Consider the following 20205-nt stretch of genomic DNA (forward strand, 5'->3'; position numbering starts at 1 on the left):
ATCTTTCTTTTCTAATGGACCGTGACGGGCATTGACCAAGTCACAAGACCAGATCACTGAGACAAGAATTTCACAGCTCCAGTCCTCGCGATGAGATTGATTGATACTCAGCAACAACAGATGATATTTTGTTAATATTTGGTGGGGAGCATAGCCAAGAGACATGATTGTTTTTTGCATTTACGCTCGGGTGAACACCCTCTGTCTGCCTTCATGGATTTGAAATGTCAGTCGTGAAAATGTCAGCATTATTCACTGGTGAAGATTGTGAAATATTTATCAATTTTCTTTTGTTTTTGGAAGTACAGACTGGGAAAATTGGCTCCTGTATCGATCCAGGCTCAAAGAAAAATTCAGGTATTAAACATGCCAGTGGTTACAAGTTATCGTGATGTTCTCTTAGACAAGGAGCTGCACGATGCAACACTTGTCTAATTGGTAAAATAACATTGAGAATGCTGGGCTCCTTCAAAGGGCCAGCACAGATATGAGGGGCTGAATGGTAACGCTTTTGCTGTCAGATTCCATAGATGAGTCAAACAAAGATTTAAAGGAGCACTCATAGCTACATGTTAACTTTGGACATGTCCAATGCAACACATTTTCATTTGGGATATCATCAGCATTGGGCACCTTCCTTTCCTAGTGCCAGCTCTGATTTGTTCTGTACCTTTTCACACCTCTAGTTCCCCTCACCCCCGACTCTCATGTCAGGGGATGCATACAGATCAGTAAAGAATTACTATATATAAACACATTCCCAGATTAAGTAAAAGTGTATATACAAATAGCCCACTGAGACCGTATGCAAGAGTCGCTAGATTTTGGTGCCATTTTCCAAGTCCAAGCTGCGGCTAGCCATAAAGATCCATTGTATTGGCTGTGGGACCTCCAGCCATCGCCTCGATCCAGATCACCCAGCGAACCGTTGTCCCTCTCCTCGATTGGCCGATTAGCCATTTCCCCCCTGCTGTCACCACGTGGTTCAATTTTGATTCTTTCTAGACCCCTTCTCATGAGTTAGGCTAGCCCCAAACATCCATTACAAGGAATGGTAATGGATGCCTGCAGTGCTTCCATTCCAAGCCCACAGCCTCCCGCAGCTGTCTTTTTTTAGTTTTGTTTAGAGATACAGCGTGGAAACAGGCCCTTCAGCCCACCAAGTTCGCACCAACCAGTGATCACCCATACACTAGTTCTATCCCACACACTAGGGATAATTTACAGAAGCCAATTAGGCTGCAAATCTGCACGTTTTTTAGTGCAGGAGAAAACTGGAGGACCCAGAGAAAACCCACAGGGCCGCAGAGGAAACGTGCAAACTCCGTGCAAACAGCACCCATAGTTAGGATCGATCCCGGGCCTCTGGCGCTGCGAGGCAGCAACTCTACTGCTGCATCACTATGCCATCACAACTACTAGCCTCCGCACTGGGAAACTACACTATATCACACATCTTGTTAGGTGTCGCTGTGCTGAAACGTTGTATCTGTTTCTCTTTCCACATATCGACGTGCTGGATGCTTTCAACATTTTCTGTTTTTTATTTAATATTTCCCGCATTTTGGTACAGCCAACCTATTTGCAGCAGCATTAAATAATCCCGAGTGTCTTCCCACAAGGCAACAATTTTCTGCAGCATAAATCAAAATGTGGTGAACAATCTGAAGTTTATTTTCTCCAGAAAAGAGTTGGTGACCCAATTGTGGTGTTAAAAACGATGGAACCACAAAGCCTTACAGCATGGAAACAAGTCCTTTAGCCATGCCCACCAATACTAGCATACTGGGCTAGTCTCATTTGCCCAATAAGCTTCTTATCTATCCACATATCTGTCCAAGTGCCTTTCAAAAGTCATAATTGTATCTTCCTCTCTAGTTTCTTCTTGCAGCACGTCCCGGATATGGACCACCCCCTTTGAGTGCAAAAGGGCCCCTGAGGTCTTTTAAATCTCTCACTTTAAGCTAATGCCCTCTGTGTTAGAAACCTTAACCATGCCCTTCATAATCTTGTATACCTCAATAATATCATTCCCCAGACTTCTACCCTCCAAAGTAAAAAGGCCCAGCATATCCAAACTCTCCCTATAGTTCACCTATGCTTAGTCTGCCTTGGCCTACATGATCTCCTGGTTACCAACCATTTTAACATTTTCCCATTCCCACACTGACCTTTCCATCTTGGGCCTCCTGCACTGTCATATTCAGCTTGGGCAACTTACACCCCAGTAGTATGATAATTGATTTATCTCTATATAAGTAACCTTTCCATTCCCTCTCACCATCCCATCCCCACTCTGATCATCCTACTAGTTTCACTGTTGTCCTTATTAGTTTCACTGTTTGTACCCCCCATCATTATCTCCTCTTCAACAGCCACAGCCAACAATAGACCATTGTGTGCTCCACCTTTCCTTGATCATCGTTGCTAGCCTTGATTTGTTCTTTTCAAACCTTTCATTCTTTTGTTCTATGCACCTTTTCCTAGTTTCCCTCTCCTCTGACTCAGTCTGAAGAACGGTCTTGATCCAAAACATCATGACGCTGCCTGACACGTTGAGTTACTCAAGCATTTTTGTATTTCTCAACCTATAACACGACCACAAACCCAGGCAACATCCTGCTCAATGTCTCCTGCACCCTTTCCAACTAATTGACATCCATCCTGGGACACCAGAACAGCACTCAGTGACTAGTGGTGTGCCTCAGGGTTCAATAGAAAATAGACAACAGACAATAGATAACAGGTGCCCTAATTGCCCATTTACTGGTGCCCTCCCATAATTGCCCATTTACTGATGCCCTCCCCTAATTGCCCATATACTGGTGCCCTCCCCTATATACTGGTGCCCTCCCCTTTACTGGTGCCCTCCCATAATTGCCCATTTACTGGTGCCCTCCCATAATTGCCCATTTACTGATGCCCTCCCCTAATTGCCCATTACTGGTGCCCTCCCCTAATTGCCCATTTACTGGTGCCCTCCCCTAATTGCCCATTTACTGGTGCCCTCCCCTAATTGCCCATTTACTGGTCCCCTAATTGCCCATTTACTGGTGCCCTCCCCTAATTGCCCATTTACTGATGCCTTCCCCTAATTGCCCATTTACTGGTGCCCTCCCCTAATTGCCCATTTACTGGTGCCCTCAATTCCATATGCTTTACAAGGGATTGGGACATTGCCATTACTTGTGGCCTTGAGCCATAGGGAGGTTTAGATTTAGCTATTTAAAGTAATGGAATCAATGGATCTTTCACACCGGGCTTGATCCTGACTATTGGTTCTGTCTGTACGGAGTTTGTTTGTTCTCCCCATCATCGTTAAGTACAAGTGTATAGGAATAGGACACTGAGAGTGTACAAGATCACCATGTTTTGAAGCCATTGTCATGATTCAACTACAGGTTGTAATAAATGTTGAGTTCTTAACCTGGGCATGAAGGGACGTTGTGCTGACAATGTTACAGGGTCAGCCTGGTCAAGTGAAGTTGTTGATCTCCACCCCTGCTCCACCGTTCCGTGCCGCTGCAGACTGCATCCGATCCACATGCTCGGCCTCCTGGAGCGGCACACAGTCCATTCACGCCAGAGGGCTGCGGCAAAGAAGGGTACATACTCAAAAAGTCACCCATGCATGTTCTTCAGAGATTCTACGGAGCCTTACCCATTCACACCTGCTGTCTATCCATACACACTGCATAGTTGGTAGGTGAAAGAAAAACTTTAATTAGCTATTTGCTCTTCACACCCTGGACTGATTCATTGATGAGAAGGTAGTTAAACTGATGGAACTATACAACACAGGAGCATGCTCTTTTGTCCATTACTTCAGCCTTTTGTTTCTGTCTATCTTCGGTGTAAAGCAGCAACTGCAGTTCCTTCCTACACACAACTGTCAAGTACTCATCTACAATAGTCCCATCACTTGGTCTGCAATGTAATGCTATAGTGAAGACGATTGTATTTATTAAGCCAGAAAAAAAACTACAAAGGAAAAGATAACAGCATCTCTGAGTGAGGAGAATCTTCACTAATCACTATCTTGCCTTAAGCAGACTACTGTTTAATTAATCTATTACTCTGCTGTTTATCTCGCTTGTACAGCATTAATGAAAATGCAAGAGTGGCAAATAGAATTATTATTTGTGTAGGTAATTTGCATAATAATTTAATTACTGGGTATTATAGCGTCAGGATTAAAGTTGCATTCCTTTGCTTTGTTTGTTGTTTATTGTAGAGGCCGGAGGAAATAGAAATGACGAAACCTTGAAGGGTTGCGACTTGATGATAAGAAATTTAAATATCTTTACAGTGCAGAGCAGGGGTGAGGTGGAGGGGTGGAGAGAACGGCAACGTAAGTTATTAATTCATAGAGACACGGGAGTTAATCACAAAATACAAGCAACTCAGCAGGTCGGGCAGCATCTCTGGAGAAAAGGAATAGTTGACGTTTCGGGTCGAGACCCTTCTTCAGACTGAGAGTCGGGGGAGAGGGAAACTAGAGGTATGAAAAGGTACAGAACAAACCAGAGCTGGCACCGATGGTCAAGGAGCCCACAATTGTTTGCCATGGAAGAGGTGATAATGAAGGGATACGGACAGTGAAACTCGCAGGATGACTCGGTTGGGGGAGGGACGGAGAGAGAAGGAATGCAAGGGTTACTTGAAATTAGAGTTCATGGCATAAGGAGAAGAGTGGACTGAATAGCTCCCCAAGGACAGTACGGTGGCGCAGTGGTAGAGTTGCTGCCTCAGTTGGAAGAATCAATATTAAAGGGGCAGTCCCACTGTACGAGGTAATTCAAGAGTTCTCCCAAGTTTCCCCTGATTTGAACTTGGAGAATTACGGTAATAACCGCTCGTAGGTACTTGGGGCTCTTGTGGACATTTTTCAACGTTGAAAAATCTTCGCAAGCTTACCGCGTTTCCCGAGTACCTGCCGTTAGCATTACGAGCCGCTAAGAGACGTCCCAAGCTCCAACATACCCGCTACGTATATTCTACGTACTTACCACGAGTTTGATTTTTTTTTAAACTTGGGAGAGCACTTGAATTACCTCGTACAGTGAGACAGGCCCTTAAGTCTGACAGAATACAGAAATTCCACGTGCCAGAGTAGAATTTCTGAACTACTAACCCTGCATTATTGGCCTGAATATATAGGTAATGTATCCTGTAATATAATCACTAGGCTATCAGAACACAAATGACTTTACTTTGGACTTTAGACATTAGAGATATAACGTGGAAATACGTCCTTTGGGAAAACTGAGTTTCCGACCAGCGATCACCCCATACACTTGCACTATTCTACACACTAGGGACAATTTACAATTTTTACCAAAAATTAATTCACAAATCTGTGGACTGTGGGAGGAAACCAGTAAACCCGGAGAAATTCCACATTGACACAGTAAGAACATACAAACTCCGTACAGAAAGCACCCATAGTCAGGATCAAACCTGGGTCTCTGTCACTGTAAGACACCAACTCTACTGCTGCGCCATGGTGCTGCCCAACATAAAGTATACAAATCTCTAAAAAGCTGACATAGAATAATAGAAGCGTATAAACAATAAACCAAGCTCTGGGCTTCATTCCTAAAGCAGAACATTATATTGCATCAAATTTCAGTAATAGAGTAATAGGTACACAGAAACAGACCCTTTGGCCCAATTCATCCTTGCGAACCAGCATGGGCGGAAATCCCAGGGGGGGGGGGGGGGGGGGGGGGGGGGGGAACACGTTCGTTCCCCCCCCCCCCCCAATGTTTTATAATCCAGACTTTATCAGACGCTTTCTAGGGGCTGAATTGGCCCATTCATGGGGCCTTTCAGCGCCTGGCGCGGCTTAAAATCAAACTGATACATCGAGGCGATCGAGGCTCCCATTGTTGAAGCCCCTGTCAGCCGATGAAAAGCCCCACGAACGGGCCGATTCAAGCCCCATGATTTGGGGCGGACGAAGCTGCTGTTGCTGGAGTTCGGTCACCAACCAGGTCAGCTCCCGATGTTACCGTCCACAGGGCCCACAGCCATAGCCTCATGTGTGTGCATGCGCGTCTGCCAGAAAATTGTGCCCCCCCCCCCCCCCCCCCCCCCATGATTTGATAGGGATTTGTGTGCCTGCCAACCAGTTGCTAGCCCACATTTAGCCCATTTCCCTCTAAACCTGTCCTCTCCATGTACCCGTCCAAATGTCTTTTAGATGTTGTTATGGAATCTGCCTCAACTAGCTACACTGGCAGCTCGTTCCACACACCCAAAACCCTCTGTGTGCAAGATTTGCCTCTCACGTTTCTTCTTAAACTTTTTTTTTCTCTCAAGCACATTGATCAGAGCAGTTAAACAAACAATTGCTTCACTGCACACTGTGCTGGTCACATATTACAGTCAGGATATAACTGTAGAGAGGAAGGTGCAAAAATGATTCACAAGAATGATAGCAGAATGGAAAAAATCTTATGATTACCAGGTTGGAGATCTTTATCTCCGGGCTGATGTGATATGTTAAAAAAAATGTTTGTGCCATGTATAATTAGGAATTTATTGATTATAAAACTGTGAAACATTGCCTGTCATTGCCAAAAGTCTACGGAGACTTTCCACCAGTAAAGTATTTGATTTCATTAAAAACAAAGTTATTTTCTGAGCTTTGACCTTGACAGGTCTTTAGATCAATAAAATCATTTGAAAAGTTATTTAGACCCAAGATTTGAGGTGTCAGAGCTTATGATGAGAAGGCAGGAGAATGGGGTTGAGATGGAAAGATTGATCAGCCATGATTGAATCATGGTGGAGTAGGCATGACGGGCCGAATGGCCTAATTCTGTTCATATAACTTATGAAGATAAGAACTAGAGGTCACCACTGGGGCAGTGCAGTTGCGCAGCAGTAGAGTTGTTGCCTTGCAGCACCAGAGTCCTGGGTTCGATCCTGACTAAGGGTGTTTGTCTGTACTGAGTTTATATGTTCTCCCCGTGAGCTGAGTTTTCTCCGGATGCTCCGGTTTCCTCCCACACTCCAAAAGATGTACAGGTTTGTAGGATCATTGGCTTGGTATAATTGTAAATTGGTCATAATGTGTGTAAGATAGTGTAAGTGTGCGGGGATCGCTGGTCGGCATGGACTCGGTGGGCTGAAGGGCCTGTTTACGCGCTGTAACTCTAAAGATCAAACTAAAACTAAAACTGGTAAATCCATTAAGAAATTTAGGAAACAAATGAATAATTAATTTAAGAGGCATACCTTTTAGGTCATAGTCATACAGCATGGAAACATGCCCTCAGCCTAACTTGTCCATACCGACCAAGATGCCCCATCTACATTTGTCCCACCTGCCTGTGTTTGACCCATATCTCTCTAAACCGTTTCTGCCCATTTACCTGTCCAAATGTAATTTAAAATTTGTTATGGCTCAAATATCTCCTCCGGCAGCTCGTTCAATATACAACCACCTCTGTGTGAAAAAAAATGCCCGTTAGGTTTCTATTAAATCTTTCCCCTCTCACCTTAAACCTATAATTTTAGAACAATTGGGATGATTAGCACAGTTACATGAGGTGAACAGGGACCATAGTGCCAAATAGCCTGGTTCTGCACTGTTTATTTGATAGGTTAGTTTAGAGATACAACATGGAAATAGGCCATTCGGCCCACCATGTCAATGCCAACCTTCAATCACCATTCATTACTGTGACCCCTGTCTATGCCTCTCATAATTTTATAAACTTCTATCAGGTCTCCCTGCTACATCTGGCATTCCAGTGGAATCTTTGGCTAGCACTTTCCTGTTTCTCTTCAACATCGCACCATGCTGTCTGGGAGAGATGAGATTTCAGTTTGTCACTTAATTATTTAAAATACCTTTTAAATGGGCGGCACAGTGGTGTAAGGGTAAAGCTGCTGTCTTACAGTGCCCGAGACCAGGGTTCCATCCTGACTACGGGTGCTGTCTGTACGTAGTTTTTACGTTCTCCTTGTGACCGCGTGGGTTTTCTCTGGGTGCTCCGGTTTCCTTCCACACTCCAAACATGTATAGATTTGTAGGTAAATTGACTTCTGTAATTTATAAATTGTGCAGGATAATGCTAATACACGTGGTAATCGCTGGTCGGAGCCGACTCTGTAGCCCGAAGGGCTGGATTTCTCACTGTATCTCTAAAGTATAATGTCTAATTGCAAGTTCTTGCTTAAGGTGTTGTCTCAAGCCTGGGTAGCTCAATTGGTAGAGCAGCAGACTTTTAATCTGAGGGTCCAGGGTTCAAGTCTCTGTTCAGGTGCTGCTTTTAACTCACATGATTTCTGCTTGTACGTAACATGGCTGATCTTGACCAAATTCTTCTGAAGATTGTTGAGGCAGCACAGTGTTGCAGTGGTAGAGTCACTCCCTCACAGCATCAGAGACTTCTATCCTGACTACTGGTGCTGTCTGTCTGGAGTTTGTACGTTCTTCCTGTGACCACAAGGACCTGGGTTTTTTTCCGGGTGCTCTGGTTTCTGCTCCGGTTCCTCCCACATTCCAAAGACGTACAGGTTTGTAGGTTAATTGGTTCCTGTAACATCTCTAGTGCAAGATAGAATTAGTGAACGGGTGGGCCGAAGGGCCTGTTTCCATGCTATATCTGTAAAACAACATTTCTCTGCCTTATACCCACATTGAATCCGTGTGAAGCTTTGCCTTAATATTTAGGTTAATAACTGAGAGCGGGCACCCAGAGATGACATGGTTGGCTGTCTGTTGTTCTGCTCTGCATTCACATGGCAGAGTCCCCATCTCCACATGCTGGCATTGAAACACCCAACTCCAGTACCAAGTCTGTTGAGCTTCACCAATGTTCCTCTGGGGAGGTCAGACTCTGGACAGTTTTTATCTGGTGAAGAGATGTAGCTGTGTAATGGAGATGAGGTTGCCTTCCACTCCTGTGACCACTTGGTGGCTATCCAGTGTGCTTTTGTCTCAGTTGGCTGGATTGATGCTAGGAGTTGTTTTCCATGTGCAGCAAAGGGGTAACGGGACTTCAGTCGGGTGGCTTCTGCTAACTGCTGATAGCCTGTTGGAGGAGGTGATCTGGGTCCATGACATGACGAGATAGTGCCAGAGTTGCTGCTTGCCTTCGTATTCCTGCAGGCGGAATTCCTGCAAGTATAGGGAGCTGCTCGACTGGAGTAGGTTGAAGGCACCCAGTGATGGTTTGCAAGGTGCTGTTCAGGCTCGTGTCTACCAGGCTAGTATGTCTGCTGCTACTCCATACGGGTGTGCAGTACTCAGTACGCAGTACTCAGCTGGAGCATACACAAGAGCTAAGGCAGAGATGCTAAGAGTTGATGGACTGGCTCCCCAACTTGTTCCTGCCAGGTGTTGGATGAGGACACTGAGTGCCATAACCTTGTCGCGTCAACTTGGTGTTTTTTTTAAACAACGGACGTAGAAAATCCCCATTTCAATGTGCAGTATTTATGACTAATAACCTGGAAAAGCTCAGCTCAGGGATAAAACTCCCAAATCACAATAGATTTGCTCTTTTAAAAAAATATATATCAGAAAGTGTCAAAGGCAGTCTTTTAGTGGTACACTCAGACAAGGTTCCATGCATGAAGATACATTGTGCAGGTGCATTAATCCTCGAACAAAGACATTTTTATCAATGCTTTCGCACATTAAATAATTCAGACGGTGTCTCATGGAAACCCATTTCACACTCATTAAAAGCTATAAAACGCCAAAGTGGTTGTGGAATATCAGTGTTCGGAAAGGTGGCAGGAGGCAAGTACGGCACACCGCTACACAAACCACTTAATGGTCCGTAGGGGTGATAAATTAGATGAAGGCATGAAATGAAGTAAAGAGCGTAGGTTTATAGAGAGGATTTCACCCACAGCAGAGCTGCCGAACACAGGCCCCTGGAAGGTGGCAGCAAGGATTCTCCTGGAATAAATTGGGAGCACACTCACACATGCACATGCAAAGGTAGATTTTGCTCTTTCTCCCTGAGACCCACACCCCCAAAGACATACAGGTTTGGAGGTTAATTGGCTCCTGTAAATTCCGACTATTGTGTAGGGAGTAACATTTCAGGTCGGGACCCTTCTTCCTCCAGCAGTTTGTTTTGTTCAAGATTCCAGCATCTGCAGTTCCTTGCGTTGCCAGCTTAACTGCAGATATTTATTTTGACTTTTTCAGAATGACAAATTCGGCATTTTCAGAATGACAAATTTCGATGTACATAATAAATATATGTTAATAAAGATCCATTGAACCATTGTAAGGAAGCAAAGTATATCCTGTTTTGGAACAGTTTACAATTCTGAGCCATTTGCAAGAACATCACAGTGTTTACTGAATATTGATTTGGCATAATTGTAGAGGACAATTATGACAATTTTAACAATTAAAACCAATGTTTATTTTTAAGTTAAAAAAAAACAAAGTGCTGAAGGAACTCACTAGGTCAGGCAGCAACTGTGGAAGGCAATGGACAGACGTTTTAGGCCTGGACCTTTTTTCAAACTCGACCCAAACCTGAAACATTGTCTATTCACTACCCTTCACAGATGCTGCTTGACCCGTTGAGTTTGTCTGGCAGTAGAAACAAGATGCTGGTTTACACAAAAGAATACAAAGTGCTGGAGTGAAGGTGCCCGCCCTTCACTGTGGTGCCCGCCCAGAAGGTTCGTGGGTCGGTGGGAACGGGAACCTGCCCGAAGAGGAGCCAGGGCCGGTAGGAGGTTGAACCGGGAAAATGCGTCCAGCGCCTTGAATGTCGGCTGCAGAACGCGCAAAGATGGCCGAGCAAGGAGAGGAGAGGGAAATCGGTTCACAGCAACTGCTCCAGTACATTGAGCAGGCAGGCTGATCAGACTTTGGACTTTGAATAATGGTACAGAAAAATACAGTGCCTACATGTGTGATATATGCAGAGAGAATTTCACTGTGCATTTTCAGTTTCAGTTTAGTTTATTGTCACGTGTACCATGGTACAGCAAAAACTTTTGTTGCTTGCTAAGCAGTCAGTGGAAAGACTACACATAATTATCACCAATCCATTAACAGTGGATAGATACATGACAAGTGCAAGGTAAAGCCAGCAAAGTCCAGTCAAGGATAGTCTGAGGAACATCAAAGAGATAGATATTAATTCAGCACTGCTCTCTGGTTGTGATAGGATATAGCTGATAACAGCTGGGAAGAAACTGTCCCTGAATCTGGAGGTGTGCGTTTTCACACTTCTATACCCTTTACAGATGGGAGAGAGGAGAAGAGGGAGTGACCAGGGCGTGACTCGTCCTTGATTATGCTGCTGGCCTTGCCGAGGCAGCATGAGGTATAAATGGAATCGATAGAAGGGAGGTTGTTTTGTGTGATAGTCTGGGCTGCGGCCACAATTCACTGCAATTTCTTACGTTGCTGGATGGAGCTATTCCCAATCCAAGCTGTCATGCATCCTGTTAAAATGCTTTTGAATTCTGATAAATCCTGATAAAGTTGCATATGTGATAAAAAAGCACCTTTGAAGCATTAATTCAGTGGGTCAGGCAGCATCTCTGGGGAACATGGATTGTCCACGTTTTGGGTTGGGACGCTTCTTCCTCCAGCATTTCATTCTTGCTCAAGATTCCAGCATCTGCAACCTTGTGTCGCCTGTTTATTTTAGATATTTATTTTAACTTAACCATATAACCATATAACAATTACAGCACGGAAACAGGCCATCTCGGCCCTACAAGTCCGTGTCGAACAACTTTTTTTCCCTTTAGTCCCACCTGCCTGCACTCGTACCATAACCCTCCGTTCCCTTCTCATCCATATGCCTATCCAATTTATTTTTAAATGATACCAATGAACCTGCCTCCACCACTTCCACTTGAAGCTCATTCCACACCGCTACCACTCTCTGAGTAAAGAAGTTCCCCCTCATATTACCCCTAAACTTCTGTCCCTTAATTCTGAAGTCATGTCCTCTTGGTTGAATCTTCCCTATTCTCAAAGGGAAAAGCTTGTCCACATCAACTCTGTCTATCCCCTCTCATCATTTTAAAGACCTCTATCAACATAGAAACATAGAAATTAGGTGCAGGAGTAGGCCATTCGGCCCTTCGAGCCTGCACCGCCATTCAATATGATCATGGCTGATCATCCAACTCAGTATCCCGTACCTGCCTTCTCTCCATACCCCCTGATCCCCTTAGCCACAAGGGCCACATCTAACTCCCTCTTAAATATAGCCAATGAACTGGCCTCAACTACCCTCTGTGGCAGAGAGTTCCAGAGAGCAGTGTGTGAAAAAAGTTCTTCTCATCTCGGTTTTAAAGGATTTCCCCTTTATTCTTAAGCTGTGACCCCTTGTCCTGGACTTCCCTAACATCGGGAACAATCTTCCTGCATCTAGCCTGTCCAACCCCTTAAGAATTTTGTAAGTTTCTATAAGATCCCCTCTCAATCTTCTAAATTCTAGAGAGTATAAACCAAGTCTATCCAGTCTTTCTTCATAAGACAGTCCTGACATCCCAGGAATCAGTCTGGTGAACCGTCTCTGCACTCCCTCTATGGCAATAATGTCCTTCCTCAGATTTGGAGACCAAAACTGTACGCAATACTCCAGATGTGGTCTCACCAAGACCCTGTACAACTGCAGTAGAACCTCTCTGCTCCTATACTCAAATCCTTTTGCAATGAAAGCTAACATACCATTCGCTTTCTTTACTGCCTGCTGCACCTGCATGCCTACCTTCAATGATTGGTGTACCATGACACCCAGGTCTCGCTGCATCTCCCCCTTTCCCAATCGGCCACCATTTAGATAATAGTCTGCTTTCCTGTTTTTGCCACCAAAATGGATAACCTCACATTTATCCACATTATACTGCATCTGCCAAACATTTGCCCACTCACCCAGCCTATCCAAGTCACCCTGCAGTCTCCTAGCATCCTCCTCACAGCTAACACTGCCCCCCAGCTTAGTGTCATCCGCAAACTTGGAGATATTGCCTTCAATTCCCTCATCCAGATCATTAATATATATTGTAAATAGCTGGGGTCCCAGTACTGAGCCTTGGGGTACCCCACTAGTCACTGCCTGCCATTGTGAAAAGGACCCGTTTACTCCTACTCTTTGCTTCCTGTTTGCCAGCCAGTTCTCTATCCACATCAATACTGAACCCCCAATGCCTTGTGCTTTAAGTTTGTATACTAATTTCTTATGTGGGACCTTGTCGAAAGCCTTCTGGAAGTCCAGATACACCACATCCACTGGTTCTCCCCTATCCACGCTACTAGTTACATCCTCGAAAAATTCTATAAGATTCGTCAGACATGATTTACCTTTCGTAAATCCATGCTGACTTTGTCCAATAATTTCACCACTTTCCAAATGTGCTGCTATCCCATCTTTAATAACTGACTCTAGCAGTTTCCCCACTACCGATGTTAGACTAACTGGTCTGTAATTCCCCATTTTCTCTCTTCCCTTCTTAAAAAGTGGGGTTACGTTTGCTACCCGCCAATCTTCAGGAACTACTCCAGAATCTAAAGAGTTTTGAAAGATTATTACTAATGCATCCACTATTTCTGGAGCTACTTCCTTAAGTACTCTGGGATGCAGCCTATCTGGCCCTGGGGATTTATCGGCCTTTAATCCATTCAATTTACCCAACACCACTTCCCGGCTAACCTGGATTTCACTCAATTCCTCCAACTCCTTTGACCCGCGGTCCCCTGCTATTTCCGGCAAATTATTTATGTTTTTCTTAGTGAAGACGGAACCAAAGTAGTTATTCAATTGGTCCGCCATATCCTTGTTCCCCATGATCAACTCCCCTGTTTCTGACTGCAAGGGACCTACATTTGTTTTAACTAATCTCTTTCTTTTCACATATCTATAAAAACTTTTGCAGTCAGTTTTTATGTTCCCTGCCAGTTTTCTTTCATAATCTATTTTTCCTTTCCTAATTAAGCCCTTTGTCCTCCTCTGCTGGTCTTTGAATTTCTCCCAGTCCTCCGGTATGCTGCTTTTTCTGGCTAATTTGTACGCATCATCCTTCGCTTTGATACTATCCCTGATTTCCCTTGTTATCCATGGATGTACTACCTTCCCTGATTTATTCTTTTGCCAAACTGGGATGAACAATTTTTGTAGTTCATCCATGCAGTCTTTAAATGTCTTCCATTGCATATCCACCGTCAACCCTTTAGAATTAATTGCCAGTCAATCAAGTCCCCCCTTAACCTTCTGCGCTCCAGAGAATAAAGACCTAACTTATTCAACCTATCTCTGTAACTTAGTTGTTGAAACCCAGGCAACATTCTAATAAATCTCCTCTGTACTCTCTCTATTTTGTTGACATCCTTCCTATAATTGGGCGACCAAAATTGTACACCATACTCCAGATTTGGTCTCACCAATGCCTTGTACAATTATAAATTACATCCCAGCTTCTATACTCAATGCTCTGATTTATAAAGGCTAGCATACCAAATGCTTTCTTTACCACCCTATCTATATGAGATTCCACCTTCAAGGAACTATGCACGGTTATTCCCAGATCCCTCTGTTCAACTGTATTCTTCAATTCCCTACCATTTACCATGTACGTCCTATTTTGATTTGTCCTGCCAAGGTGTAGCACCTCACATTTATCAGCATTAAACTCCATCTGCCATCTTTCAGCCCATTTTTCCAAATGGCCTAAATCACTCTGTAGACTTTGGAAATCCTCTTCATTATCCACACCACCCCCTATCTTGGTATCATCTGCATACTTACTAATCCAATTTACCACACCTTCATCCAGATCATTGATGTACATGACAAACAACAAAGGACACAACACAGATCCCTGAGGCACCCCACTAGTCACCTGCCTCCAACCCGATAAACAGCCATCCACCATTACCCTCTGGCTTCTCCCATTCAGCCACTGTTGAATCCATCTTGCTATTCCTGCATTTATACCCAACAGTTGAACCTTCTTAACCAACCTTCCATGAGGAACCTTGTCAAAGGCCTTACTAAAGTCCATATAGACAACATCCACTGCTTTACCCTCGTCAATTTCCCTAGTAACCTCTTCATAAAATTCAAGAAGATTAGTCAAACATGACCTTCCAGGCACAAATCTATGTTGACTGTTCCTAATCAGACCCTATTTATCCAAACTTTTCCTTGTATTTCCAGCAATGTACAAAATTAGGGTTGTGCAACAGACAGAATAACATAAGAGCATTAGCGAAATGCCTGCCAGGATGTAAAATGTAAATATGTATTAATCAATAATACATAACCTGCCATGATTTAAATCATAGTGTTATTTTGTAATTATGTTAGTTGGAAGGAAAATTATTGAAAAATATAAATATGACTGTTGCTTGGTTGATTTGCAAATGAATTTGGATCCCTAAATAAGGAAACTCATTATGTTGACATGTGGGGTAAAACTGACAGTTATCATTGTTAATCGATAAAAATTGATTCCTGCTAAATCTAATAATGAAAATATTGTGTCTACAGCCATTTTCAATTGCTACTTTATTAAGTCGATAACAGAGGTAAATGTCCCTTACTAAAACCAATAAATCCCCTAATAAACCCTTACCAAAGCCAGTAAACTCTCATCTAACGTCATCTCCAAAGAGATACAGCTTTGTAGGTTAATTGGCTTGGTATAAGTGTAAATTGTCCCTAGTGTGTGTGGGATGGTGTTAATGTGCGGGGATCGCTGGGTCGAAGGGCCTGTTTCCATGCTAAATGTAACTACAATGAACTAAGCTGCAGTACCTGGTACAACAATGCTTAAAGGCCATTCTTCGAAGCATCCTCACATTCTTCAAAGCATCCTTTATTCAAAGGAGCCTCATACTTACACAAAAAGGGGATAAACAATGGGGCAGCACAGTGCCACAGTGGTAGAGTTGCTGCCTCACAGCACCAGAGTCCCGGGTTCAATTCTGACTATGGGTGCAGTCTATGTGGAGTTTGTACATTCTCCCTGTGACCACATGGGTTTTCTCCAGGTGTTCCGGTTTCCTCCCACACTCCAAAGACGTACATGTCTGTAGGTTAATTGTCCTCTGTCAGTTGTAAATTGTCCATAATGTGCCAGATAGAACTAGTGTATGGGTGATTGCTGGTCGGCGTGGACTGAGGGCCTGTTTCCACGCTGTATCTCTAAACTAAATTAAACTGAGAGTGTATGCTGTTTGGGTTTTAGCATGGCTGGGGTGTTTCCAATAGTCTTCTAACCTTTTCATGAGTGGTAACTTCTCCCTATATACATCATCGATGTAGCTCCTTCAAACTTCGTAGCTGACAATAGAAGCCTTTGTCCTCTACATTTCACCTACATCTGTGGGTGGCAAATGGTCTAGTTTCAGAATTTTAATAATCTCCTATTGACAGGCCTGGATGATCTTGACACTTCAGTCCATAAAGGAAAATGGATTTCCCTTCGACAACCTTCAACTTTTTAAAGATCTCATACAAGGTTGTTGCTGAAATTGTTTTCGAACCTGTATTAACAGTTCTGGGAGGTGAATTATTCAATCATCCCTTTCAGAATCTTGAATTTCTGCAATTTGATGCTTCAGTAGATGATTAGTGGAGGGCAGGTGTCAGAATAAATGACGTTATTCAATGTTTTATCCTTGGTTACCTGCTTCACCTCACAGTGCATTGCATTCAGTTCAGGCCAGCACGTTATTATGGGTGTATTACAGTCAACTGGTCTTTACGTTGCATTGGATTAAGGTCGGAAAGGCCTCACTTAGAGTGACTCAGGGGTAGAGTTTCTGCCTCACAGCACCAGAGACCCAGGTTCGATCCTGACTATGGGTGCTGTCTGTATGGAGATCTCCACTTACCTCCCGCACTCCAAAGACGTGCAGGTTTGTAGGTTAATTGGCTTGGCAAAATTGTAAATTGCCCCTCGTGTGTGTAGGATAGTGTTAGTGTGTGGGGATCGCTGGTTGGCACAGTCTTGGTGGGCCGACGGGGCTGTTTCTGCGCTATATCTCTAAACTAAACTAAACTAAACTAAAATAAGCTGCCCAAGATTCAAGCATTGGCATTGATGTGGTAGGTCCATTTGGGCATGTACTTTGTTAGGCAAGGCTGAGAGGAACGTGGGCCTAATGCAGGGCAAATGGGATTAGCATGGATAGGCACTGTGACCAGCAGGACAAGGTGGGTCAAGAAGTCATGTATCTGTGCTACAAGATTCTATGTTTCTATGAGTCCAGCTGATGGACTCAATTATAATAATTCCCTACTTCAAAGATTTTATTCTCAGTTGCCTATTATATTTTCTGTTAACTGCTTCTTCAGCCATCCTTTAATGGAATCAGCTTTTCTTTGCCCACCCTTCCTGAACACTTCAGTATCTTGTCCATCAAATTTAGTTTAGTTTGGAGATACAGCAGGGAAACGGGCCCTTTGGCCCAACAAGTCCGTTTCAACCAGCGATCCCCGTACAGTGGTTTTATCCTATGCACTAGGGACAATTTATAATATTTACTGAAGCCAATTAACCTACAGATCTGTACATCTTTGGAGTGTGGGAGGTAACCGGAGCACCCAGTGAAAAGCTACGCGGTCACGGGAAGAACGTACAAACTCTGGACAAACAGCACCCGTATTCAGGATTGAACCCGGGTCTCTGGCGCTGTAAGGCATCAACTCAACCGCTGCACCACCGTGCCATCCCTAATCTGTTTTCTGGATATGCACTAATTAGACTGTGCTAAAATATCTCAAATTTATAAAACCCATGGCCAAGATTGCCTCAATTTCCTCAGAAGACAAAGGAAATTTGGCGTGTCTCCAAAAGCACTTACCAACTTCCACAGATGTACTATAGAAAGCATCCTATCGAGATGCATCGCAGCTTGGTTTGGCAACAGCTTTGACACAAGGCGGCGAGAAATTGCAGAGAGTTCTGGTGTAGCCCAGTTCATCACACAGACCATCCTCCCCTCCCATCGACTCCATCTACACCATGCTGCTTTGCGAAAGCAGCCAACATAATCAAAGGCTATTTCCACCCGTCATTCCTTCTTCTCCTCTCTCCCATTGGGCAGAAGATAAAAAAGCGTGAAAACACATACCACCAGATCCAGGAACAGATTCTTTGCTGCTATAATCAGACTACTGAACAGACTTCTCATAAGTCAAGTATGTCATCCTAATTTTCCAACTTACTCATTGTGACTTTACACTTCCTTTTTTAACTATACATTCTCTGTGGGTGTAAGTGTATTCTGCATTCTGTTTAGACTTCACTATAAACTTTGGTGATTCACCATCGAAACTGGCCCTTCGGCCCACAGCAATCTGCCATGGGTGTCACAGCTCACTGAGTCATCACCTCTCAGTGCCAGAGACCCAGGTTCAACCCAGAGCTCAGGTGCCGTCCATGTGGTGTTTCCATGTTCTTCCTTGTGTCCGCATGTGTTTCCCACGAGGTGCTTCAGTTTTCTCCTACATCTCAAAGATGTGCCACTAGGTAGATTAATTGACTATTGTAAAGTGCTCTTGGCGTGCAGATGATTGGCAGATTCTGAGGGTGCTGAAGAGAGTGTGGGGAGAATAAAAAATGGGATTAACATAGGACTGGGTAGGATAGGATAGCTAAATATGAGGTTCTGTTCCTCCAATTTGCATTTGGCCTCATTCTAACAATGGAGGAGGCTTGCCCCCTCACAGAGGCATAGTCATAGGGAGATACAGCACAAAAACTAGCCTTTCGGCTCATTATGCCATATCCCTTGACTACTATCTTTAAGAGCCCTATCTAGCACAGTCAGGGGATATGGGGAGAAGGCAGGAACAGGGTACTGATTGTGGATGATCAGCCATGAATGGCGGTGCTGGCCCGAAGGGATGAATGGCCTACTCCTGCACCTATTGTCTATTGTCTAAGATCGACACAAAATGCTGGAGTAACTCAGTGGGTCAGGCAGCACGTCCGGAGAAAAGGAATAGGTGACGTTCAGTGTGTACCAGCATCTGCAGTTCCTTCCTACACAATTACTGTATTGTTGGACTCCTCATGGAGTTTAACTAAAGTCCCAGTGGAGGTATACAACCTGAAATGTTAACACTGTTTCATTTCCCACTGATTGTTCCTTCCAACTATTTTCTGTTCCAATATGTCTCACACAGGGACAGGATACCATTAAGTGGTAAAGTCATTGACAAATTCTTGCCAATAAATCATCAGCATTCAACCATAATTGGTGCAATGGCGATGAAGAATTCAGCCATACAAAATCTGCACAGATATGTTCATGGTTTAGTTTAGTTTAGTTTATTATTGTCACATGTACCGTGATACAGTGAAAAGCTTTTTTGTTGCGTGCCGTGTAGTCATTGAAAAGACCTTATGTGATTACAGTAAGCAGGTACAGGGTAAAGGGAATAACGTTTAGTGCAGGATAAAGTCCAGTAACGTCCGATTAAAGATCCAGAGGATTCTACAGGTGTACGGTGGAGAGCATATTGACTGGTTGCATCGTGGCAACTTGTTGCGTGCCAACAGAACGGAAAAGACTGCATAAAGTTGTGAACACTGCCCAGTCCATCACCTGCTCTGACCTCCCCACCATCGAAGGGATTTATCGGAGTCGCTGCCTCAAAAATACAGCCAGCATCATCAGAGACCCACACTATCCTGGCCATACACTCATTTCACCACTGCCATCGGGAAGAAGGTATTAGGAGCCTGAAAAGTGTAAAGTCCAGGTTCAAGAACAGTTTCTTCCCTACAACCATCAGGCTATTAAACACAACCACCTCAACTAAGCTCTGAACTACAATAGACTATTATTATTATTATTATTATTATTATTATTATTATTATTATTATTATTATACTATTATTGTTTGGTGTGTGTGTGTGTGTGTACTATTGTTTGTTTTGTGTGTGTGTGTGTGTGTGTGTGTGTGTGTGTGTGTGGGTGTGTGTGTGTGTGTACACGTGTGGGTATATGTATATACACACACACTGAACTTTTTTTCTCTGTCGTTTATCATATTGTTCACATTGTACTATGTTTACATATTCTGTTGTGCTGCAGTAAGTAAGAATTTCATTGTTCTATCTGAGACACGTGGCAATAAAACACTCTTGGCTCTTGACTCTTAAAGATAGTCCGAGGGTCTCCAATGAGGTAGATGGTAGGTCAGGACCGCTCTCAAGTTGGTGATAGGACGGTTC

The 20205-nt window shown here is 43.7% G+C and overlaps 1 non-coding gene across 1 annotated transcript; it reads left to right on the plus strand.

Annotated features, from left to right (window-relative positions):
• The first annotated feature begins 8206 nt into the window (after positions 1–8206).
• trnak-uuu (transfer RNA lysine (anticodon UUU)) lies at positions 8207–8279 on the plus strand. The gene has a single exon. It is a non-coding gene; the product is annotated as a tRNA-Lys (tRNA).
• Positions 8280–20205: the final 11926 nt, after the last annotated feature.

Source organism: Leucoraja erinacea, chromosome 3, assembly GCF_028641065.1.
Source record: "Leucoraja erinacea ecotype New England chromosome 3, Leri_hhj_1, whole genome shotgun sequence".
Taxonomy (NCBI): domain Eukaryota; kingdom Metazoa; phylum Chordata; class Chondrichthyes; order Rajiformes; family Rajidae; genus Leucoraja; species Leucoraja erinaceus.